Source organism: Stigmatopora nigra, unplaced genomic scaffold (genome assembly GCF_051989575.1).
Source record: "Stigmatopora nigra isolate UIUO_SnigA unplaced genomic scaffold, RoL_Snig_1.1 HiC_scaffold_33, whole genome shotgun sequence".
In the NCBI taxonomy this organism is placed as follows: domain Eukaryota; kingdom Metazoa; phylum Chordata; class Actinopteri; order Syngnathiformes; family Syngnathidae; genus Stigmatopora; species Stigmatopora nigra.
Window position 1 is genome coordinate 28,295 of NW_027551612.1, and position 24,860 is coordinate 53,154.

Here is a 24,860-nt window from a genome sequence, read left to right on the forward strand (position 1 = left end):
ACAGAGAGCGCGAGACAGAGAGCGCGAGACAGAGAGCGCGAGACAGAGAGCGCGAGACAGAGAGCGCGAGACAGAGAGCGCGAGACAGAGAGCGCGAGACAAGAGGGCGCTAGAGAGCGCGAGACAAGAGGGCGCTAGAGAGCGCGAGACAGAGGGCGCTAGAGAGCGCGAGACAGAGGGCGCTAGAGAGCGCGAGACAGAAGGCGCTAGAGAGCGCGAGACAGAGGGCGCTAGAGAGCGCGAGACAGAGGGCGCTAGAGAGCGCGAGACAGAGGGCGCTAGAGAGCGCGAGACAGAGGGCGCTAGAGAGCGCGAGACAAGAGGGCGCTAGAGAGCGCGAGACAAGAGGGCGCTAGAGAGCGCGAGACAAGAGGGCGCTAGAGAGCGCGAGACAAGAGGGCGCTAGAGAGCGCGAGACAAGAGGGCGCTAGAGAGCGCGAGACAAGAGGGCGCTAGAGAGCGCGAGACAAGAGGGCGCTAGAGAGCGCGAGACAAGAGGGCGCTAGAGAGCGCGAGACAAGAGGGCGCTAGAGAGCGCGAGACAGAGGGCGCTAGAGAGCGCGAGACAGAGGGCGCTAGAGAGCGCGAGACAGAGGGCACTAGAGAGCGCGAGACAGAGGGCGCTAGAGAGCGCGAGACAGAGGGCGCTAGAGAGCGCGAGACAGAGGGCGCTAGAGAGCGCGAGACAAAGGGCGCTAGAGAGCGCGAGACAGAGGGCGCTAGAGAGCGCTAGAGAGCGCGAGACAGGGGGCGCTAGAGAGCGCGAGACAGAGGGCGCTAGAGAGCGCGAAACAGAGGGCGCGAGAGGGCGCTAGAGAGCGCGAGAGAGCGCGAGAGAGCGCGAGACAGAGGGCGCTAGAGAGCGCGAGACAGAGGGCGCTAGACAGAGGGCGAGACAGAGGGCGCTAGACAGAGGGCGAGACAGAGGGCGAGACAGAGTGCGCTAGACAGAGGGCGAGACAGAGGGCGCTAGAGAGCGCGAGACAGGGCGCTAGAGAGCGCGAGACAGGGCGCTAGAGAGCGCGAGACAGGGGGCGCTAGAGAGCGCGAGACAGAGTGCGCAAGAGAGCGAACGAGCGAGCGCAAGAGAGCGAACGAGCGAGCGCAAGAGAGCGAACGAGCGAGCGCGAGAGAGAGAAAAAAACAGAGCGCGAGCGAGAGAGCGAGCGAGAGAGAGAGCGAGAGAGAGAGCGAGAGAGCGAGCGAGAGAGCGAGCGAGAGAGCGAGCGAGAGAGCGAGCGAGAGAGCGAGCGAGAGAGCGAGCGAGCGAGCGAGCGAAGAGAAAAAAACAGAGCGAGAGAGAAAGAAAGAGGAGGAAGAGGAAGAAGAGGGGGAGGGGAAGAGGAGGGAGGGGAAGAGGAAGAAGAGGAGGGACGGGAAGAGGAGGGAGAGGGGGGAGGGGAAGAGGAGGGAGAGGGGGGTGTAGAGGGAAGAGGCGGCGGTCGGGGGGAGGAGAAAGGGGGCGGTCGGGGATATTGACGTTGGCCGAGATGCTGGCGGAAGCCGGTCTGACCCCTCCGGCCGTGGCGATGAGCGAGGCCCCAAAGGTGAAGGGCGCCAGGGCGAGGCCGGCGATGGCCGTCACGCCGGCTACTTTGGCCTTCTGGTGGAAGGTGGCCAGGTGGCCGGCCAGGGCTCGGAGCTTCACCACGTGCTGCCAGAGGACCTCGGCACGCCCGGTGAATACCTTGTTGAAGACAGGCAGGGCTCGGTTCACCTTGTTGATCAAAGTGGCAAATGACCTGTGGGGAGGGGGGAGATGTTGGTTCCAACTTCCCTGGAAAACAGATGGATAGACGGCCTCCCGGCACGCCTACCGGGAATCGTCCCGGTCTTTAAATTCTTCGTCTGACGACAACTCGTCCCACTCTGGATGACAAAATGGGGGAAAAAAGTGCCATCTATCACCTATAAACCAAAAGCCTTTTAATGACCGACTGTGTGTGTGTGGTGGGGGGTCACCTCTTTTGGGGCGCCACATTACTGGACAATATTGCAGGGTTTTTGGGTCGGAAAAAAATAATTGCAGGGTGCACTTTTTCCAAACGGCCACAAGATGGCAGCAAGAGATCATATTACTGGGAAGTATTTTTCAAAATCAAAGACGGTGTGGCTGAGTTTTTGGTCGGGAAAATAATTGTATGGTAAACTTCTTCAAAACAGCCACAAGATGGCAGGAAGAGACCATATTAATGGGAAATATTTTTTAAATCAAAGCGTATGGGAGGCATTTTCGTTTTCAAGACCAATTGCGGGTTATGTCATTAATCTTGCCTACAAATAAACTAGTTTCAGGGTTAGGGTTATAGTCAATTAAAAGTCAAATCAATTAGAAGAAACTTACATAAGACGACATCTTGAGACAACTTGCGTTGGCGCCCAGAAGAACCTGTAAAGTGGTATGGATTGAGAACGTGTTGCCTGAGTACTTTTTACTTTGAAAAAAATACAAGGCACAACAATATATATTATCATTTAAAATTGACAATATATAGTGGTAGCTCGACATACGAGCAAGTGGAGATACGAGTAAAATTTCGAGCAAATAATCTCTAGATACAAGACCAATTTCGAGATACGCGAAAGCAAGACATGTAGCCGTTTATGATTATAGCGCACTAGTCTTTTTTGCTGCATCTCTTTCGTGTAGAACAGTGTTTTTCCCCCCGTCACTCAGCGCAAACGGCGTAGCGATCTCTATTACGAGGAATATATATTACTTATCGTTGGCAAGTGGTCGTGCGTTATCCCATTGTGAGGACATTTGTGTGCATCATTTTCAGAATATTTTGAAGGGAATATGAAAGCAAACAGCCCATCGATGGTGAAAATCAGGTTGGAAGCGGGATAAACAGCCAACACGGTCGGCCGGGGAAAAGATATAAAAATGCAGAACACAATTAGAATTTTGTTTAGTGTAAGGTTAGGTGAAACTTATTTTCCAAGTTTATTCAAAAAATGTTTTGAAACGAGCATGTTGATGTGGGTTGGGGTCCATATCTCTCTCTCTCTCTCTCTCTCTCTCTCTCTCTCTCCCCCTTCAAAAATCTGGACTACTATAAAACGCATTTTAATAACATTAAACCACTAGTTTTGTGTTACATTGTCAATAGATGGTGGATTAGAATACATTTTTCCAATCCAATATCCTGTTGTTGTTTTTTCCCAGAGGGTGGGAAAGAATTAACGTCCAGCCCCCTTCGAAATCTGTATAATTTTTGTACTACTTTGACTATGAAGACCCGAATAATAGTAGGCACTGGAATAATAGTCGGGAGTGGAAAATTCCAAATGAATTCATAATAGTAGGCACCGGAATACTACTACTACTAATATTCATTATTTTTGGAATTTTCCACTGCCTACTATTATTCTGGTGCCTACTATTATTCAGGTCTTCATAGTAAACACATTTTGGTAATATTGAACTACTATTGTTGTGTTACTTTGAAAATAAATGTCGAATTAGAAGAAATAAAACGTTTTTTCCAATCCAATATCCTGTCTTTTGTTTTTCAGAGGGTGGGAATAAATTACCCCCTCATTTCTCTGTCCGTATATCTCTCTCTCTTCCCCCTTCGAAATCTGTATAATTTTAGCACTACTATTAAATACATTTTAGTAATATTAACCCACTAGACCTGTGTTACTTTGTTAATAAATTGCAGATTAGAGGAACGAACGAATGAACTTTTTTTAATAGTCGCCATTTTGAACAAAAGCCTCACGTCCGGAATGCTAACATTTGAATCGCCAATTTCGACGTCAAACACGCCTATCAAAAAAGTTACAGGTTAAAATGCTACTAAACCCGAATGAACGTCCCACTAAACACAACAAAATAAAGAGAAAATCAATTGCGAGGAGAAAGCCAGACACCGACCAGACATGGCGGCCATGTGGTCAACACAGTAACTACTACGCCGACGAGTTGGGCAACATTGCAACTGCGGCGCATGTACAACACAGAGATACAAATAGCCAACTTTAGAGTTATTATGATAGAATGTACTCACGTCCTTTTACGGATGAACACAGTCCAAATTCTTCAGACAAACATTTGGAGCTCGCTAACATCGTGCTCCTCGCGAGTCACATGGCGAAAAAAGGAAGTGACGTCATTGTGTCCGCCTTCAAATGCGGGAACTATTTAGTTTCTCGCGAGATTTTATCCAGATTCACAGTTGTACTTCGGCAAATTCGACATCAATCACGCCTACCAAAAAAAGGTTACCAGTTAAAATGCTACTAAAGCCGAAAGAACGTCCCACTAAACGCAATAAAGAGAGAAAAATCAATTGCAAGGAGATAATTACCATACTTCAAAGCCAAACGCCGACTAGACATGGACGCCATGTCGTCAATACAATAACTACCACGCCCATGCTTCGGGCAACATTGCAACTGCGGCGCATGTACAACACAGAGATACAAATAGCCAACTTTAGAATTATTATGATAGAATGTACTCACGTCCTTTTACGGATGAACACTGTCCAAATTCTTCCGACAAACATTTGGAGCTGGACAAACATTTGTAGCTCACTAACTTGTGCTGCTTGCGAGTCACATGGCGAAAAAAGGAAGTGACGTCATTGCGCCCGCCTTCAAAGGCGGGAACTATTTAGTCTCTCGCGAGATTTTATACAGGTTGTACTCCGGAGGCCGTAGGGGCTATAACATTTAACGTGCAAGTAGTATCAGAACATTGCCCCTCGTAAACAAGTATAATTATAATGATTAGCGAAAACATTTAGTGAGTTTAATTTTATCTCTATAGTCTCGACCTCCGAACATTTTGGTTGCTTGTTTATAAATTGAAGAGTTTAAAGATTGAGTTGACAGTAACACACTTCAAAATCGCTGTAAAAGATACATAAATAAATGGACGTTTTGTATGCTAACTCTCTCTCTCTCATAGTGGGCATGAATTTGAAAATGTGTGGGTGGGTTTCAGTTACAAAGGAATTTTTATATTAAGATTTTTTTAAAGCTTGCTCGTCTTTTAATTAACATGATTTAGTACCTAGGCCTTGAGATCTTTGCGGTTTCTTGTGCAGCTAGGAAGAAGGAATAATGGGTCTCAAGATAAGTGTGGAATGTATAGAACGTATACAAGACTTGGGTGATATAATAAACAATGTACATTTTCAGAGTAAGTAATGGGAAAGGTATGCAGACTGGTGAGAGTGGATATATTTTTTTAACAATCACTCTAGTATACATTTAGCACTTCATATAAAATGTCCAAACCCTCCTTCTGGAGCCAATCATCAGCCTGTCATATATTCTGGGACTTGTTTCCCCTGGGGCCCTGTCAGAGACCCTCCTTTGTTAAAGGACAGCTCTCTGACACCAACTTCTTCAAACTAACGGGAACACGGGACAGTGACGATCGTGTGAGCAACAGATGAGCGTGGCGAATAGATGGGCTCCACCTTGGCTTTTTCTCATGACACAAAGATGATTTGATCAAAAAAAGTGCAGGTAACGGTTTCTGGACATGGTGTTGTGGCGCACACGTACCTCCGTTGATGAAAGGTGTGAGCGTGACTTTGGCCTCGGCCGTCCAGTTGCCGTCGCCGGACGCAGAGGAGCCCGATGACAAGGACGCCGCGGCCTGCTCCGAGGTGACCTCCTTGGTGTCGTTGCAGGCCAGGAGTGTGAAGTTGCTTAAAACAGGAGTCTTAATATAATGTGCATTTCTAAAGAACACCCCGTCTATAATCTCTGTCCTAATCTTATGCTCTTCCATGATGTCTATAATATCTTCTCAACTCGCCTCAGTGTTGAACTGTTGTATTTTTCCATGATGCCTATAATCTCAACTTCTGTACTTTTCCGTGACATCATGCTGAAATTCAATAAAGGCATCCTCCACCTCGAAAAGATACGAGAGAACCACTGAGCCGAGCGCGAGATACCACCTCGCGCCTCGACCTCTCTTCAGCCGGCCGGTGCCTTTAAAATATAACACAGTCTCTGCCTCGTTTTTCCTTGGTGCACGGTTGGTAATTGCGTTGATCTGTTATTTCGGACCCAACAAGGAGGGACAAAACTGGGCGCTCCTGACAGCGCCACCCAGAAGTGATTCACAGTATTTTGGTCAGAAAACAGGCCAGAGAATGTGTGGTGCTGAAATCATGCTTTATTAAAACAAAACGACAAACAAACACTCAAGGAGGACCAAGTAAAGAAAAGAAGAAGAAAAAAAAGCTTCCGCCGGCAGGCGCACGAGGCAATGCCGACTGAAAGCTACACACACACACACACAAACACGCTAACGAGCCAGATCCTCCGAGAGGGTACGCCACTACTGGCCCCAGATATAGTCGGGCAACCAGGCTGGGGAAAGGCCCCGGGGACCATTGCGGGCGTGAGCGGCGCCACTATGTCAAGGGGAAAGAGCAGCGCTCCGCTGGTCACAAAATGAATGGTCGCTCCGAGCCAAAGCAAGAGTGAGATCCGCCGAGGCCTCTCACGTGAGGGTGACGCAAGTGGCGCTGGGGGTCTCGCCTTGGCGGGAAACGGTAATGGCGACACGAGTCAAAAAAAGCAGAGGTTGCTTTCACCGGTGATTGAACTTTGGCGGGGAGACGCTCCACCCGCCGAGGCCATCTTAGACATCAACGTAGCGTTGAGGCGCAGGGATTTGGTTTCCACGCTTGCCGGGGTATTCGTTCCGTGTGGGACTTTCCCCCGCTGAAGCGCATTTGCGTTCACTCTTTCACTTCATATTCTTGCTAGAAATAACAAGGCAGACATTTGGCATAACCGTCCGATCCGGCTATATACATTATGTACACGGAACTGCAAAAGTGTCGTCGTGTTCCAAAACAATTCGAGACGCTAGTTGGACGATGGACTAATGTCAATCCATGAATGTGAATGTCAATCCATGAATGTGAATGTCACTCCATGAATGTCAAATTTGGTACAAAAAGTTCCTATTTACAAGAAGCTAAGTTGGCGTCAATTCTTTGGTTCCTCCCAGTTGTAATACAATTTTCTTTTTTTTTTTTCTCTCTCTCTCTCTCTCTCTTTTTCCCCCCTCCCCGTTCCGCTCCTGCATCGACCGGACACGAATGTTGATTGCCGTCGATGCCAAGTCCGACTCATTGGAAAGGGGGCGTACGCGTGCTGCGCCGGGTCTCCCCTTCGGCTGCACGCTGGCTCTGCGAGATAGAAGAGGAGGCTTCCACGCGCACGCTCTTTGTCTCGGTGGAGCTAAAAGTGGTGGAGCGCATGGCCGTGGTCTTCACCTGGACGGAAGAGGTTGAGAAAGCTTCGGCTTTTTGTTCCAGGTGTGTCGTCTCTTGGGTGGCTTCTTCTGCATGGCCTGCGGGAATGGGAACAGCACGTTTGCCGGCGGGTACGTTTTCCGCGGCGTCACAATTGTAACTACTTACCGAGGAAGTTGAAAGCGGAAGTGGACGAATACTGACCCAGCTGGTTTCTGGCCTCCACGGTGCATTTTCCGCTGTCCGCTGCCGTCGCTCCGCGTATCTCCACAGAGTAGGCCTCGTCGGTGCGGCTCGTGGTCAAGTCGGATGTGGCCGAAACCTGCGAAGGACCGGGGCCACGTGAAGAATGGGGAGGAGGCGACTGGCAACGTTGGAGCGCAGAAAAAGGAAAATACTCACGCCCGAGTTGTCCTTGAACCCTAACCCCGATGCCGCTCCTTTCAATGATTTGATTTCACCAACGGAAGGCGGCGGCGGAGATTTGGCGCCAGGTGACTTGACGGCCTCCGGGGACTTCATCCTTTGCGGGCTTTTGACCGGTTCGGGGGACTTGATGCGTGTCGGCGTTTTGACGGGTTCGGGGGACTTGATCCGTGTCGGCGTTTTGACAGGTTCGGGGGACTTGATGCGTGTCGGCGTTTTGACGGGTTCGGGGGACTTGATGCGTGTCGGCGTTTTGACGGGTTCGGGGGACTTGATCCGTGTCGGCGTTTTGACGGGTTTGGGGGACTTGATCCGTGTCGGCGTTTGGACCGGTTCGGGGGACTTGATCCGTTGCGGCGTTTGGACCGGTTCGGGGGACTTGATCCGCTGCGGCGTCTTGACCGGTTCAGGAGAGGAGAGAGACTCCATCGGGCGCCCGCTCTCGACAGGTTCGGGGCACTCGGCTTCGGGAGAGGCGACTCTCGGGAAGGCCGTCACTTTTTGCCGGGACTGGGATTTTCCAACAGTCAGAGTAAAATGGGCTTCCTGCTTACCGGCGGGATTTACTGCCATTAAAGTATAACTTCCTTGGTCGGACACCAGCACGGACAAGATCTCAAGGGAGGAGCCGTACCGCGTGGAGACGACACGGTGACGGGCAGAGGACCCCAGCTCCACCCCCCCGCGAAGCCACGCCACGGAAGGAGCCGGGTCACCGTCCAGGTCGCAGGTGAATCTGGCGGGATCTCCCTCCTCGACACTCAGAGACTGCGGCGTGTTCAGGATTTGGGCGGGCCGCGCTCTCTCCACCACCCCCACGGATTGGGCCGGCGATTCCTCGGCGGTCGTCGACGAGATGTGGTAGGCGTCCGGTCGGGTGGGATCGGCGGGACGGCATGACGGCGGCTCCTCGTCCCCGCGGGCGCAAGAGAAGGCGGCGTATCTCTCCACCACGTCCAAAGTGGCGCTGTCGGAGATCTCCCCTTTGATGTTTCCGCACACCACCGAGTAGGTGCCGGCGTCTGTGGTCACGCAGTCGTTGATCTGGAGCGTCAGCAGTCCGCCCGAGTTGGCGATGCGGTATTTGGCGCCCGGCACCACATCTTTGCCGTCGTGAAACCACTTGACTCTGGGCTCCGGTTTGGCTTGGACGTTGAGGGTGAAACGGGCGTCGGAACCGGCGGCCACGCGCTGAGAGCGCAAGCGGATGCCCATGCGCGGGACGTGGTCCAGGCTGAAAGGAGACTCCGGCGTTGGCTGGACGCATCTCCGCTCAGACCTGAGCGGCGGCTTTTCCCAGCGGGGAGTTTCGCTCTCCGCCTCGGGGAGCTTCTTGACAACTTTGGGGATATATTCGGCGGCGTGAAACGGCACGTGCTCGGACCAGGTGGCCTCCGAAGCTCTTGCCTCCGAAGCTCTTGCCGCCGCCGACGCCGCCGCCGCCACGCGGCGGGTGTCCTTTTGAAAACTTTGGCTCTTCTCCTCCAACTCCATTCGCTTGAGTTGGCTCTTGTAGGTGGTGATTCTGTGGGCGGTGGCGTGAGGTCGGAGTAGCTCCTGATCCTCTCTGTCTTCGTACACTCTCTGCTTCTGTCCGGGAGGCTTGTACGTGGCCTTGTCGTGGCGCTGACGCAGGTCGAGGAAGCTGGGGCCGGCTTCGTATTTGGAAGGAATTCGGTAGGATTGGTAGCTGGGGCCGGCTTCCGTCTCCCGGTCGACGACGGCGCGCACCCTGACGGGCGACGACGCTCGGAAGCGCACGGGGCTCAGGCCGGGCGGGGAGGCCGAGTAGCCGAGCTCCGGCTCTCCCGCCTCCAGGCGAAGGCGCTCCTCCTCCGTCCTCTTGACGGACCGATATTGGCCGACCGGCAGCAGCAGCAGCTCCTCGTCCGACAGGTCGCCCAGCGACCTTCTTCGCACTCGGCGGTAGAAGTCGGTTCCTGGGGAAGGCGTGCGGCGCCTGGAGGGCCTGACCGTCTCCAGGTCGTCCCGGGTGGCCGAGGGGATGCGCCACTTTGGCTTGTACTGGTCTTTGATCCTCACGGGCACCTCGTAGAAGCGCTCCCACCTGGAGAGACGAATCGGCTTCATCCTCTTGCGTTGGACTTTCTCCAGGGGCTCGGGGAACTCGTACTGGTCCCTGAGTTTCCTGTACCACTTCATGTCGGAGAGAGGGCGGAAGTGTTTGATCTCCATGTCCTCTTCCAGCGGCAGCGGGTCGAGGGGCCGCGGCGCCGGCACGTCGTAGGGCATGCGCAGTCTCTTCTCGTCGGCCCGTTTCTTTCTCTCCGCTTTCTCCAGCTTCACCTGGGCCTGGGTCTTTTCGCTCTTCTTAGTAGCCACGGCGGGCTTGTAGGCGGTGGCCGCCTCCCTGACCGCCTGCGGCGCGGCCGGCGGCAGAGGGAGGACCACGGTGTCGGTCAAAATCTGATGAAGCCGCACCTTCTTGTCCAGCGCTTCCTTTTGAGCCCAGCCCGGATCCTGCCTCGGTGCGCTCTCGTCGTCCCTCTTAACGCGAGCGACCCGTTCCACCCGAAGCGTGGCCTGGCAACTGGCCGATCCGGCCGAATTGGTGGCGGTCACCCTGTACAGGCCCGAGTCTTCGGGCAGAGTGTCCCTCACGTGTAGAATGAAGTAATCCAAGCCTTCGTGGACCAGTTGGATTGACGGGCCGAAGGCCACGGGCGCGCCGTCCTTTTCCCACTTGAGTGCGGGGCGACCCGACACCCGGATCTCGAAGCGAACGTCCTGGCCTTCCTTGCACTCCACGTTGGCCAGGAGACGCTTGAACATGGGCCTGAGGGTGAGGTCGGCCGGTTTGGGCCGAGGGACCACGGTGAGATGGGCCTTGCAGCTGTCGTCCCCGTACTTGTTGCGGGCCGTCACGCTGTATTCGCCGTCGTCGTCGTGGTCCGCCGCGCGGACGATGAGCTGGTACAGGCCCTTGTCGCTGAGGAAGGTGTACTTTTTGTCGTCCTCTCCCGGGATCAGCCTCTGGCCCGACTTGTGCCAGGTCACACGGGGCTCGGGGTGCACGGTGACGGTCACGCTGAAGCGCACGTCCTCGCCCACGTGGGCCCGGTGGTTGACAAGGGGCAGGGTGAACTCGGGCGGCTTCTGAAGCATTCGGGCCGCGTCCATTCGCCGCTTGGTCCTCTTGACGGCGCGGGCGGTGAAGAAGCGGCGGTAGGAGCGGACGCCGTCCACAAACAGCTCGCCGTAGACGCTGTCTTCGCCGTACTCGTTGACCACCTTGCACCTGTACGTGCCGTCGTCGGCCCTGGTCACGCCGGCTACGGCCAGGGTGGCCGTGCCGTCCTCGTAGTGGACGGCGTACTTGTCGCCGGCTTCCAGCTGCCTGACGCCGCAGTACCAAGTGACTTCGGTGGCGCCGTCGTAGTTGTCGATGTTGCAGACGAACTTGACGTCGTCGCCCTCGGCGGCCGCCCGGTGGCCCAGCTGGCCTCCCACCGGTCCGTGCTCGAAGGGGGCGATCTTCACCTTGGCCACCAGCACTCCGCGTTGGGATCTGACCGAGCCACCGCTGGCCACACGGGCCGCCGAAACCACCGTGCTCCATTCCTTCTTGGCGGCGGCCCGGTAGTACCGCCCGTGTCTGTCGCTGGGGATGCTTCTCCCGCTCAGACTTTCCGGAGGGGCGGAGAGCCACGGGTGCGCCAGCGCCTCGGCGGAGGTCATGCGGTGCTTGCGCTCTTTGGTCATCAGGCGGTACGTAAAGTCCATGGCTTCCACGCTGACTCGCTGGAAGGATTCGTCGTCGTAACCGTAGGCGGCGTTGGAAATGTTGTCGATCATCTGCTGGTGGGTCTCGGCCGCAAAGGGGTTGAGCCCGCAGAGGAGCACGTAGGCCAGGACGCCCACCGACCACATGTCGGTGACGGCGCTCACGGCATCGCCACGGTGGATCTCGGGGGCGGCGTACTCGGCGGTGGTGTACTGGATCTTGATCTGCTCTCCGGGCGTCAGGTGCCTGGACTGGCCCAACTCGATGATTTTGACGCGGCTGCCGCTTCTGGTCTCGTACACCACGTTCTCGGGGCGGACGTCGAAATGCCCGTAGCTCTGAGCGTGCAGGAAGTGCAGGGCCGAGCAAATCTGCCGCAGGTAATTGGCAATTTCTCGCTCGTTGAGCTCAAAGTCGGCGGCGTGGAGGCGCTCGAAGATGTCCGCGCCCGAGACAAAGTCATAGATCATCACCAGCTCCTCGGGGCTCTCAAAGGACTCGTGGAGGAGGAGGAAGTTGGCGTGCCTGGCCAGGTTGAGCGTGGCAATTTCCTTCTTGACCAGGGCCTGATCGGCACCCCGGACCTTGACGAATTTGGCCATGTAGGTCTTGTCGGAGCCGACGCTCACGCAACGGTGGACGATGGCAAACTGACCCCTCCCCAGCTCTTCGGCGATGGCGAATTTGCCGTGCAGGTTCTTTGCGTCCGAGTGCGGCGCTTTGCCCCCGGGAACGTGCCCCGCCTCGTCCACCTCCCTGTCGTACAGCAGCACCCTGGATTTGTCCTCCTTGGTCACGACGGGGCCGCCGGCCTCGGACGGCGCGCTCTGTCCAAACTTGTTCTCGGCGATGACCCTGAACTGGTAGCCGGTCCCTCCGAAGAGGCCCACCACCGTGTAGCGGGTGTCGCGAGATTGAGCCACGCGCTCCCACCGCTCCGAGGTGGTGGGGCACTTCTCGATGACGTAGCTGACGACCTTGCTGCCGCCGTCGTTGGCCGGAGCCACCCAGTTCAGGGTCACCGAGTCTCTGGAGACGTCGCTGGCTTGGACGCCCCTGGGGGCGTCGGGCACATCCGCCACATCCAGCTCCACCGTCTGCTGATCGATTCCAAATCGGTTCTTGGCGCAGACGATGTAAAAGCCGGCGTCCTTCTTCTCCACGCCGTTGGGGAAGAGCAGAGAAGTGAAGGATCGCGTGACGATGACTTGGTAGTGGCCGTTGCTGTCGATGAGATCTTGCCCCTTCTGCCAGGTGATGACCGGATCCGGTTTGCCTCCGAAAGGTATCTTGATGTTGACCATCTCTCCTCGCAGGGCAGGAATAGCTTCTTTGTCCTTCAGGTTCTTGGGGAGGTTGATCTTAGCAGGAACTGCTCACAGAGAAAAAAGAGGCGGTCAATGCGAGGAGAACAACGCGCCGGGCCAAGAAGCATTGGCCGGAGACCGCCGGGGAAAGGTGTAGACAGAGAGAGAGAGAAAGAGAGAGAGAGAGAGAGAGAGAGAGAGAGAGAGAGACAGAGAGAGAGAGAGAGAGAGAGACAGAGAGAGAGAGAGACAGAGAGAGAGACAGAGAGAGAGAGAGAGACAGAGAGAGAGAGAGAGAAACAGAATGCACTAGTGACTGGTGTGCTTACCTTCGACATCCAGAGAGACGGTAGCGCAAATGGACCCTCCTTGGTTAGTGGCCCTGATCTGGTAGACGGTGGAGTCCTCCTCGTCAGCTTGGGCGACGACCAATTGGTGGTAACCTCCCTTGAATTCCTGGATCTTGATCTTGGTTCCATCCGAACACATCTCCTTTCCTCGTCGGAACCATTTGATCACGGGGTTGGGTTGTCCCGTGATCTTGCAGACCAGCGTGGCGTTGCTCTTGTACTTCACGCTCATGTTCCTCAGCTCCTCCTTGAAAGCGGGCGCGCGGACGTCGACGGCCGTGGCCGGCACGATGGCGCCACTCTCCTCGCTGTAGTCACTCTGTCCCCCGAGGTTCTCGCACTTGACCCGGAACACGTACTCGGCGCCCTCCGACAAATGCTTGACGGAGAAGACCGTCTGTTTGATCTCGCCCGTGGTCACGGGCGTCCATTCGCCCCATTCCTTCTTGTCCTTCTTTTGCTTCTTCTCCAGGCAATAGCTCTTGATTTTGGAGCCGCCGTCGCTGAGCGGAGGCTTCCAGGAAAGCACGCAGAGTCCTTGGTGATGGCAGAAACCACCACTGCCAGAGGCGCAGATGGTTTCTCTGTGGAAAAACGACAGCCGTTGGTCAGTCAAACAGGCCACGGTTTGTCCTGGCTTTTTTTTTTTTTTTTTTTTTTTTTTTGAAACTATTTTCCTTTTGCCCGACGCGAACGCACCCAATTGGGTCTTGATGACAATAGGCGAGGCCAGTTCCAGGGGGTTGCTGTTGCCATAGCGATTCTGGGCATAGACCCGGAAGAAATACTGGCAGCTGTCAGTAAGGTTGGGCACCCGGCAAGACGTGCCGTTCACCGAGGAGGACACCAACTCCCACTGGCTTCCTTCCCTGTCTTGGCGCTTCTCCACGATGTAGTTGGTGACAGTGCAACCCCCGTCGTCCTTGGGGACCTTCCAGCCGATGATCACCGAGTTCTTCAGGAGGGCCTCCAGAACGATGGGACCCTGGGGCGCGTCAGGCTTGTCTGCGCGACAAACGCAATCGGCGTGGTCAGCGGCGGCCACTCTGGAATGCAACCAGGGCGACTCTGGAATGTAACGGCGGCCACGTACCGTGGATTTCCACGTCGAAGGCGGCGTCGGCCCGGCCAAAGTGGTTGTGCAGTCGGATCCTGTATTTTCCTCCGTGGACTCTGCGCTGCACGTTCTTGATGACCAGGTGGGTGTAATGCTCGGTGCTCTCGATGCTAATGTCGTCCGAGTCCTCCAGGGTCTTGGCTTCGTGGAGCCACGTAATCTTGGGCACGGGGCGGCCAACGTAGGCGGCGTGGATGCGAAGGGTCGTTCCCAGACCGGCGTAGTAGGTGCTCTTGAGCGGGTGGTCGGCGCTGAAGGCCGCAGCCGCTTCCAAGACCAGCGTTCCCGTGCTTTCCGCTTCTCCGGCATCATTGCTGGCCTTGCAGGTGTACGCTCCCTCGTCCTCCTGTCGGTCGGTCGTGATGGAAAGGGAGTGGTTGCGGCCGTCGGAGCTCATCTCGTATTTGCGCGACTCGGCAATCTCCTTGCCCGCGTGGTACCACCGGATCTCGGGCATGGGCCTGCCGATAATCTGGCACTTCATGACGGCGGGCTGGCCCAGTTTTTCGGTGACTTCGTCCATTTCCTTTCTGAGACTGGGTTTGGTTTCACCTGTGCGGGCCATGCGGACGGGGGGGAGGGGGGGGCCGAAACCGAATGTTAACTGTCAGCTCGTTGTCGTGACGCCTGCCCACGGCGCCGTCTCCGCCGCGGGGGTTATTATACGCACCGCTCAGTTTGGTCTTGACGCAAGCGGCGCTTCGTCGTGGTCTGCTCATTCCCGTCTCGTTCTCGGCATACACTCTGAACTCGTATTCGGTGGCTTCGGACAGACCGCGCATGGTGAACTCCTGTTCTTTCAGCCTCTGCTTGTTGCATTTCTGCTAGCTACTTTCGGTGGACTTCCTACATTCCAGCCAGTATCCCAGGACCTCCTTCCCACCGTCACATTCTGGAGCTTGCCAGTGAATGCTTATGGTGTTGTTGGTCACTTGCGTCGTATCAATTTCGCCCGGCTGGCTCGGCTTATCTGCAAAAAAACAAACAAAAAAAAAAAACATTTTGTAATACATTCTAGCGGACGTGCTCTAGGCTTAGTCCGCCACTTGGCACGTGGGAGCGGTACTCACCGAAGGGATCTTTGCACACGACGGAATCGGAGGCGGGTCCGGCCTCGCTCTCGCCGATATCGTTGAGGGCGACCACGCGGAAATGATAGTCCACGTCCTCTGTGAGTCCGGACAGCGTGAACATGGTGGAGAGAATCCTGGCGGAGTGACGGCGCCATTGCTCGGAGGCCACCTCCTTGTACTCCAAGTAGTAACCCGTGACGCGAGAACCCCCGTCGTCCTTTGGTCGGGACCAGGCCAGTGCCACCGAGTTCTTGGTGAAATCCATGATCTCGGGCGGAGCGCCGGAGGGTTCCGGCGGGCCTGTTTGGCAGAGCAGACGTCAACGACTCACGGGACTCACGGTGATTCACTTCTACTCTATACTTACAGAGCGGAGTCCGGGGAACCAGCGGCTGCGCCGACTTGAGAGAGGGACCGATGCCGTAAGTGTTCTCGGCGGTAACCTTGAAGTGGTATTCTGTCCCCTCCTTCAGGCCTTTGACCACTAGCTGAGTATCGGTCACCCTGCCGTCCACGGTGTACCAGGCGTTCCTGCACACCTCCCTCCGTTCCACGATGTAGCCCAGTATCTCGGCGCCGCCGTTGTCGCCGGGCACCCCCCAGGACAATTTCACCGAGTTTGCCTGGATTTCCTCGTAGGTCAACGGTCCTTCGGCGGCGCCGGGGCGGCCGATGACGTTGACCTTAATTTGGGCCTTCTTCTTGCCCACTTGGTTCTGGAGGAGGAGCTCGTAAACACCCGAGTCGGTCCTCTCGGCCCCTTTGATCACCAGTTCGCTGGTGTCCTCGGTGTGCGCCACCATGGCCCTGTTGGACACGACCGCGCCGTCCTTGGACCACGAGCAATTCGGGGGAGGTTTTCCCTTGACGGGGAGGGAGAGCCGGACCACGCCGCCGTGGCGAACCACGTACACATCCTTGTATTTCAGCTCCAGTTCATAATCGGGAGGTTCTGTGGGAGCAAAACAAGGCGTGAGACTTTTGGCCCAGCTGTCCGAAGACCAGGCGTTCGGACGGTGCCCGGCGCGCCGGCTCACCCGACATCTCGGTGACCGAGACGGTCCCGGGTACTTCGGCGGCCTCGCCGCAACCGCCGGCGTTGCAGGCCAGCACTCGGAATTTGAACTGCTCTCCTTGCGGCATGTTGGACAAAGTGTACTCGCAAATCAGAGACGGAGTGGTGTTGCATTTGAGCCAAGCCACGGTGCCCGCCTTCTGCATCTCGATCAGGTAGCCGTCCACTTTTGCGTCTCCCTCGTCATCGGGGGGACTCCAGGCCAACGATACGGACGACTTGGTGGTTTCTGTAATCCGAGGGTTCTGCGGACAACCGGGTGGATCTGACCGAGGAAACAAAAAAAAACCTCACATTTTTGGAGTGCAAAATCCTTCTTTTTTTTACCGACTCCCACCAGATTCTTTCAATGAGACGGGGGGGATTTGGGCTCTCACCAATGGGATCCGCTGCCACCGCCGGTTTGGAAGGCAAACTCGGTTTGCTTATTCCGCGGGCGTTGACGGCCAGAATTCTGTGCTCGTACTCCAGACTTTCAGTTAACTCTGTCGAGCGGTATCTGGTCATGGTGATGGGATTCCTGTTGGCTCGCACCCATCTGTCAGACCTGACTTCTTTGCGCTCAATGATATAACCGGAAACCTCCAGTCCGCCGTCCTCTTCCGGCGGGTTCCACGCCACGGTCATTCCGTCGCGTGAAACGTCAAAGACGGTGGGTCGTCCGGGAGATCCGGAAACATCTGTTGAAGATGGACAGCGGGTTGGCTTCTGTCCACGCCTAGCTTGGAGGGCAGCGGGTTAAGGGGGTTACGCACGACGCACGTGGTACCATAAGGACGCATTTTTCTCTCCACAGCCCTGCTGTCTACCGGTCGGTGTCAGGTGGGTGAACGGGCTACCGTGAGCCTGCCCCCTCCCAAAAGGGGTGTCGGAGCACTTACTTGTCAAGCTCTTGCAGGTGACGATGTCAGACTGCGAGAAATCCCCCACGCCGTAGCCATTGAAGGCGGCCGCGCGGAAGACGTACTCGTCTCCCTCGATCAGGTTGTGAAATTTGAAGGTGGGTCGGCTGACCGACCCACAAATGGGCACCCAGCCCGGTCGGTGGGCATCTCGCTGCTCCACCACGTAGCCGCTGACGGGAGCCCCGCCGTCCCTGAGAGGGGGATCCCAGCTACAGGTGACGGAGGTGGCGTCGATCTCGTCCAATCGGATGGCTCCTTGGGGTTGGTCGGGTTTGGCTGAGAAGGGAGGATATTCCGTCAGTTCCAAGCCACCCGCTCGTCCCAAAGCCGGCGCCACGTCCGGCTCGGGTTACGACAAATGAAGAAAGCTTTCCTTACAGAGGACGACAACTCGGACGACCTCGGTGGTGACCCCGACGGCGTTCTTCAGCTCCAGGGCGTAGTCGCCGGTGTCGTCGATGGTTACGTCCGAGACGGTGAGTTTGGAAAACTTGCCGCCGCTCTGGATCTTGACACGCTCGGAGATTTTGATCCTGTCCTCACCGAGGAACCAGAGGCAGGACGGGGGAGGCCTGCCGACGATGGGCAGGTGGAGCTCCAGCGTCTTGCCGGCCAGCACGTGAATGCTCTTCTGGGGGAGGCTGCTGAAATCCACTGCGGGCATGACTGGCAGAGACAAATCAAAGGATTACAAAAAAAAGGCCAAGGACTGCAGAGAGCCAGTAAAGATTTGGGGTTCACCCCAGCGCTCACCTCTTTGCTCTTGCACGGTCACGGGCGCCACCAGCTCCTTGGCCTGGCTGGCACCTCGGCTGTTGACGGCTTTGATTCGGAAGGAGTACTGCTCCTTCTCGTTCAGCTTCTCCACCGTGTGCTCAAAGTCGGTCATCTTCAGCGAGGCCACCTTCATCCATTTGTCGCCGCCAAACTGGCAGGCCTCCAGGACGTAGGCGGTCACTCTGCTGCCCCCGTCGTGCTCGGGCTTCTCCCAGGCCAAGGAAACGCTGCTCTTGGTCACGTCCGTCACCTCCAGTTTTGCCGGCGGGTGAGGGACCTCGCAAACCAGGACCACGTCCGGGGTCTCGCGAGGCTCGCCCACGCCGTATATGTTTTCCGGGAGGACTCGGAAGTAGTACAGCGTGCCCTCCAGCAGGCCTTGGATTTTGAAGCAGGTCTTGCTGCACTTGGAGGTCACCGTCTTGTAGGCCCTCATGGATGCCTCGCGCCTCTCGATGATGTAGTTGTTGACGGGCGCCCCGCCGTCCACGGTGGGCGCTTCCCAGGTGATGGTGGCGGCTTCTCTGGTCAATTCCTTGACCTGGATGGCTCCCGTCGGTCCCGGCGTGTCTGGAAGGATTCAGAGTTTGTCGTCGGCCGAGGAGTGCCGGGACGGCCACGACGGCATTCGGACGAGGGACGGCGATGGCTCACCGTAGACTTTGACCACCACAAAGACTTCCCGCTTCCCGGCAGAGTTCTCGGCGACCAGCGTGTATTTGCCCGCGTCGTAGTGGTGGACCTTGTCCACGATGAGCGTGGTGGACTTGCGCGTGACCTCCACGAAGCCCCGGTTGTTCAGATCGACGCCCGGCTTGGTCCAGGCCACGGTCGGCGCGGGACGCCCGCTAACGTTAACAGAGAGGCGGAGGGAGCCGCCGGCACGCAGGCAGACGGTCTTTTTCAAGTCGTCGGGCAGGTCAAAGTCGGGCGTTTCTGTTGGGCGGAGGTCAAATGAGGTCAGTTGAGCCAGCTACTCGACTACTTGGCGTCACGGCAAATGGAACGCCGGTATCTAACGGCGTCCCACTTCCGGTCGTTCCGAGGCCTTTCTTCCCCGGCCCGGACGGGCCACGTACCGATCCTCTCGGCCGGCTCGGTCTCGGCGCTGTGCTCGCTGAAGTCTCCGGCGCCGTTGATGTTGACGCCGGCCGCTCTGAAGCGATACTTCTTCCCCGAGCAAAGTCCGGTCACCGTGTGCTCGGAGGTGCGCAGCGTTTTCTGGTGGGCCCTGGTCCACTCCTCCGTTCCGGACTCCTGCATCTCCAGCAGGTAGCCCAAGACGTCGGCCCCTCCGTCTTCGGCGGGACGAGACCAGGCCAAGGCGATGCTGTCGCCGTTCGTGTCGGTGATACGAGGCGCCGAAGGCGGGGAGGGGGTGCCTTTAAACCGGAAAAGAGCAGCGGTGGTCAAGAGATGGAAACGCCGGGATGACCAAAAGGATGGCGGCGTCGGACCTAAGGGGGTCCCAGACGACTCCCCGGTGGGGTACTCACACGTCGGCACTCTGCACACGACGTAGAGAGAAAGCTCGCTGGGTTGGCTCTCTCCGGCCTTGTTGATGGCCGTCACTCTGAACTGGTAGACGCTCCCTTCCGTCAGACCGGAGACTTTCAGCGAGGTGTCCAAGTGTGCTCCGCTCCTGTTCACCTTCACCCAGCGGGCGCTCTTCTTCTCCCGTCTCTCCAGCAGGTAGTGGGTCAACGGGCTGCCGCCGTCGCTCTCGGGCTTCAGCCACTCCACGCTGGCAAAGTCTTTTCCGGACGCCAGGATCTCTGGGGCGCCGGGTGGACTCGGCACGGCTGGAGAAAAAAAGAGAGCTTTGTTCGAGGCCCGGGTGGGAAAGAGGGCTCCGGTGGGAAGGCGAGTGTCGCTCGCTCGCCCCCCGGAGCGTATGACGGAGCTGGGACGGACGGGGGAACTCACTGAAGGTGTTTCTGGCCAGCATGGGCTCCGAGACAAGCGGGACTCCGGCGCCGTACTTGTTGATCGCACGCACTCTGAACAAGTATTCGGTGTTCTTGAACAGGCCTCTGATGGCGCAGGTCAGCTCCTTGCACTCGGCGTTCATGAAGACCCAGGTCAGTCTGTTGGTGTCTCTCCTCTCCACCAGGTAGTGAGAGACCTCGTCGCCCCCGTCTTCCAGGGGAGGCTCCCAGCTCAGGGTGCACGACTCCTCGGTCAGCCCGCCGATCTGGATGCCGCCTTGGCATACCCCCGGAGTGTCTGCAAAGAAGGGACGCGGCGGCGCCGCCGGTCACCTGGCGGCCCCGGCGGGAATTGGACGAGGAGTGGCGAGGGGGGCCCCCGCTCACCTAGCACCTTGACGTTGACCTCGGCAGTCTTGGTCCCGCTGGCATTCCTCACGGTGAGAATATACTTGCCGCTGTCGTCCCTGTCGCAGAACTTGACCACGGCCGTGGCCCGCTGGGGCGTGTAATGCAAGTGGTACTTCTCGCACAGGTCCAGCTCCCTGTTGCCCTTGGACCAGGAAGCCTTGGGCTCGGGTCTGCCGCCCACCGCGGCGTCCAGGACCAGATCGGATCCCGCTCTGACCAGAACCACTTCAGAGAGGAGTTTTCCGTCCAGCTGAGCCTTCGGGGGTTCTGTCGGGATAATGGGGGCCGAACCGTGGAGGCGGGTTAGATAGAGTGTCCCCGGCGATGGGCCACTCTGCTGGAAAGGATCGCTCACCAAAGTCGGTCATGCACTGCACCGAGCCCGTGGACTGGGACGGGCTGCTGAAGACCTGGTTGGAGTTCTTGGCAATGACTCTGAACTCGTAGGCTTCTCCCTCTCCCAGAGCGGTCACGGTGTAGAAGGTGTCGGTCACATTTGTGTAGTTACACTTGAGCCAGCGGCCCTCGCCCGTGAGGGTGTACGGCTTCCGTTCGATAACGTAGCCCACGATGGGACTGCCGCCGTCATTGAGTGGAGCCGACCATTTGAGCGACACCGTGGTCCTGGTGACTTTTGTCACCTCCGGCTTACTCGGGGGATCTGGGAAGAGAGCAGTTTGGCCGGCGTCAGCTGACGCCGGCCCCACCGGCGGAGCCCCGCTCCGGTAAGGCGATACTCACCGACGGGATTTTGGGTGACCGCTCCTTTGGAGGCTTCGCTGGCTTTACTCAGACCAGCGCCGTTCATGGCGTAGACTCGGAACTGGTACTCCAGACCGTCTACCAGTTCCTCCGCCCGGTAGAAGCACTCAAGCATGGGATCTTGTTCTGCCTCACCCAGAGAATATTGTTCCTCTCTTTCTTCTCAATCCAGTAGCCGGTGACTCTGCTGCCGCCGTCGTGATAGGGCTCCTCCCACTTCAAGGTCACGGCGTTGGCGGAAACGTTGGACACGGTCGGCCTGGTCGGGGGCCCGGGCGGCGCTGCAAAGAGTCTAGACGGCACGTTACCACCGGGCGGGGCTTCTGCCGCGGAAGAATGATCGCTCGGCTGGGCTCTACTCACCGAACGGGTGCTCGGCCACGATGGTCTCCGACTCGGCGGGCTTGCTGACGCCAAATCTGTTCTCGGCAGAGACTCTGAAGGTGTACTGCATGTACTTGGTGAGATGGGCGATGTCCAGAGACGTCCGCTTCACGCTGGAGTTGATCAGCTGCCAGGCGGTGGAACCCGATTCCCGCTTCTCCACTATGTAGTTGGTGACGTCCGTACCGCCGTCATCCTCCGGCGCCTCCCAGCTGACCACGCAGGATTCCGAAGTGATGGCCGAGACGGCGACGGGGCCCGACGGCGCGGCGGGTTTGCCCATGACGTTCACGTCGATGGTGAAGGTCCGGCTTCCGGCCACGTTCTCCAGGGTCAGGTGATATTTGCCACCGTCGCCCCTCACGGCCTCCTTGACGGATATGCTGGCCCAGTCTTTGGTCACCCCGATGGAGACTCGGTCCGTGTTCTTCAGCCTCATCTCCTCCAGCCGCCAGGCCGCCTTGGGAGCGGGTCTGCCGGAAATGGGCACTCGGATGGTGAAGGTGCTGCCGGATCTGCAGGTGATCAGCTGGTTGGTGATCTCGCTGAGGTCGGCCGCCGGCGGGACGTGAGGCTCCTTGACCGTCACCGGGGCCGGCGTCTCCCTGGGCACGCTCAGGCCCGACTGGTTCTTTGCCCTCACGCGGACGTGATACTCGTCGCCCTTGTTGAGCTTGTCCATTACGTAGGAGAGGTTCTTGGTGTTGCCGACCGGGACCCACTTGTCCGTCCCCCGGGGCCGGGCCTCCACCACGTAGAACTGGATGCGGCTTCCGCCGTCGTGCTCCGGCTTGGGCCAGCTCAGCGACAAGGAGCTGTCGGTGGTGTCCACCACGTCCAACCTCTTTGGTGGCGCCGGCTCGGCCGTGGCCACCACGGGATCGGTGATCTCCAGCGCCTCGCCCACGCCGTGCTGGTTCTCCGCCGAGACCCGGAAGAAGTAGGGCACGCCCTCCAGGAGGTCCTGGATCTTCAGGACATTCTGGGCGCACTTGCCCCCCGACTGCTGCCAAGTGCGGCGGGTGGCCTCCCGTCTCTCCACGATATCGTGGTGGACGCGGGCGCCTCCGTCGTTGAGCGGAGGCTCCCAGGCCAGGGTGACCGAACCCCTGGAGACCTCTCGGAAGGCTAGAGCCCGAGGAGGGCCGGGGGTGTTCAGGACTTTGACGGTGAAAGTCATGGCCTGGCCGCCGCTGCTGTTCTCCAGGTTGACGGTGTATTTGCCCGAATCATTTCTGGTACACTTTTCCAGATGGAGAGTACTGCTTCCCTCGCCACTGGTGACCTCCGCCGCGACGCCCAGTTCCCCTTCCTCTTTCTGCCAAGTGGCGAGGGGGACGGGCTTGCCCCTGAAGTGGAGGCTTAGCTTGACGGCGCCGCCGGCCTTGACAATGTGCGTCTGCTTGAAGCTGGCGTCAATATCCACCTGGGGCGGCGCCAGTCTCTCGACGGCCCGGGCCGGTTCCGGGGTGACGGCGTCCTCGCCCCTCCCCACTTGATTCACGGCCGCCACGCGGAACTTGTAGTCCACCCCGCCACGTAGCCCGGTGGCCGTATACTTGGTGTCCGGGACCAGCTCGGGGTTGGCTCTGGTCCAGTCGGCTTCCGGGCCCTCCTGCACGTCAATGGCGTAGCCCAGGATGTCGGAGCCTCCGTCGTCGGCGGGCCTGCTCCATTCCAGACTGATGGAGGAGTGGGTGGAGTCCGACACGCAGACCACGGACGGAGCGCACGGGATGTCTTTGGGCTCCACGGCTTTGATGGGCAGGGAGACGTTGCTGGGCTCTCCCACGCCGGCGTCGTTGACCGCCGTGACCCGGAACTCGTACTCGGTATTCTCGGCCAGGTGAAGCACCGTGTGGGCACATTCCGTGATGGGCTTCCTAGAGAGCACCTTGTAGAAGCGGACGGTCTTCTTCTCTCGTTTTTCCACAACGTAGTGGCGGATGGGGCTTCCTCCGTCCGACGTGGGAGGAGTCCAGGCCAAAGCGATGCTTTCTCCCGTCACCCCGGTGGCGTCGGGAGTGCCCGGAGAATCGGTGGTGGCTGAGGAGGGATAGCCAACGAAGGGAGACAAGTCAAGACTTTGTGGTGAAGGTCCGAAATCTCATTAGACATGTACGGTGACGACAAAAGCATCGGACTGGACGCCGCTCGCTCCATTCAATTCAACGCAACTCAATTCAAATGTCCTCGTCGGTGGGGCGACGCGACTTACTGTATTGCAGCTGTGCGACCACGGGGCAGGATTCCAAAGGTCTGCCCAGCCCAAACTTGTTGACGGCGGACACTCTGAACTGGTACTCACTCGTTGATCTTCATGAGTTTGGTGGCGGTGAAGCTGCACTCGCGACAGCTGTCGGACACCAGCGCCCAGGAGATCTTGGAGGTTTCGCGCTTCTCGATCACGTAATGGGAAATTTCCGAGCAGCCGTCGTTCTCCGGCGGATTCCACGACAGGCGGCACCTGCCCTCGGAGATGTCGCTGAAGGCGATGGGTCCCACCGGTTCTCCCGGCGTGTCTGCGTCGGACAATCCGGTTCGGGGTTAGTGGGGCGAAAAGACGGCGGGGAGAAGGAGAGCGTCCCCGAGCCCGCTCCCTCGTACCTTGCACTTTAATGAGGAGATCCTCCTTTTTGCTGCCGGAGCCGTTGGTGGCCTCCACGGCGTAGAGCCCGCGGTGAGTGCGGTCGGCGTCTCCGATGAAAAGAGTGCTGTGCCCGGCCACGGTGATGATGTCCATCATCTTCTTGGTGATTTCCACGCCGTCTCGGTACCAGACCACCTTGGGAACGGGCCGTCCGCCGATGGCCACCTTCACCCTGATGTTGTCGCCCGCCGTCACCGTCAAACCCTCAAAATATTCTGGGCCAAACTCGATGTGAGGCGCAGCTGGTGGGGGGGGGGGGATGAGGCCGTGACGGTTTGATCATTATCAGTCTTTTAGCCGGCTTCTGCGTGCCACTTACCGTTCTCGCTTCGGACCACGATCAAACCGGACGAGTTGGAAGGGGGGCTGACCACCCCCATGGCGTTTCTGGCCACGACCCTGAACTCATAGCGCTCGTTGAGCGTCAGGCCGGTCACCGTGTGCTGGCAGTCGTGGACGTCGCTCAAGTTGGCCTTGAACCAGCGACCCTCGCCCTGGCGTTTCTCCACGGTGTAGGCGGTGACCTTGCTCCCCCCGTCACGTTTGGGCGCCTCCCACTTGAGGGTGATGGAGTTAGCCGTCACGTCAGTGTAGTCCGGCTGGCCGGGAGGATCTGACAAACACAACGCGGGCCTCGAATTATTATTTTTGCTTTTTTTCCGGGGGCTGACAAAAGGCCTTTTTTCCGGAGTAACGACGCGCCACCGGA

General features: G+C 57.7%; 1 pseudogene; it reads right to left on the reverse strand.

The window, feature by feature from the left end:
• Positions 1–6,198: 6,198 nt before the first annotated feature.
• The window catches only part of LOC144192951 (titin-like), a 42,823-nt pseudogene continuing 24,161 nt past the window's right edge, over positions 6,199–24,860 (reverse strand).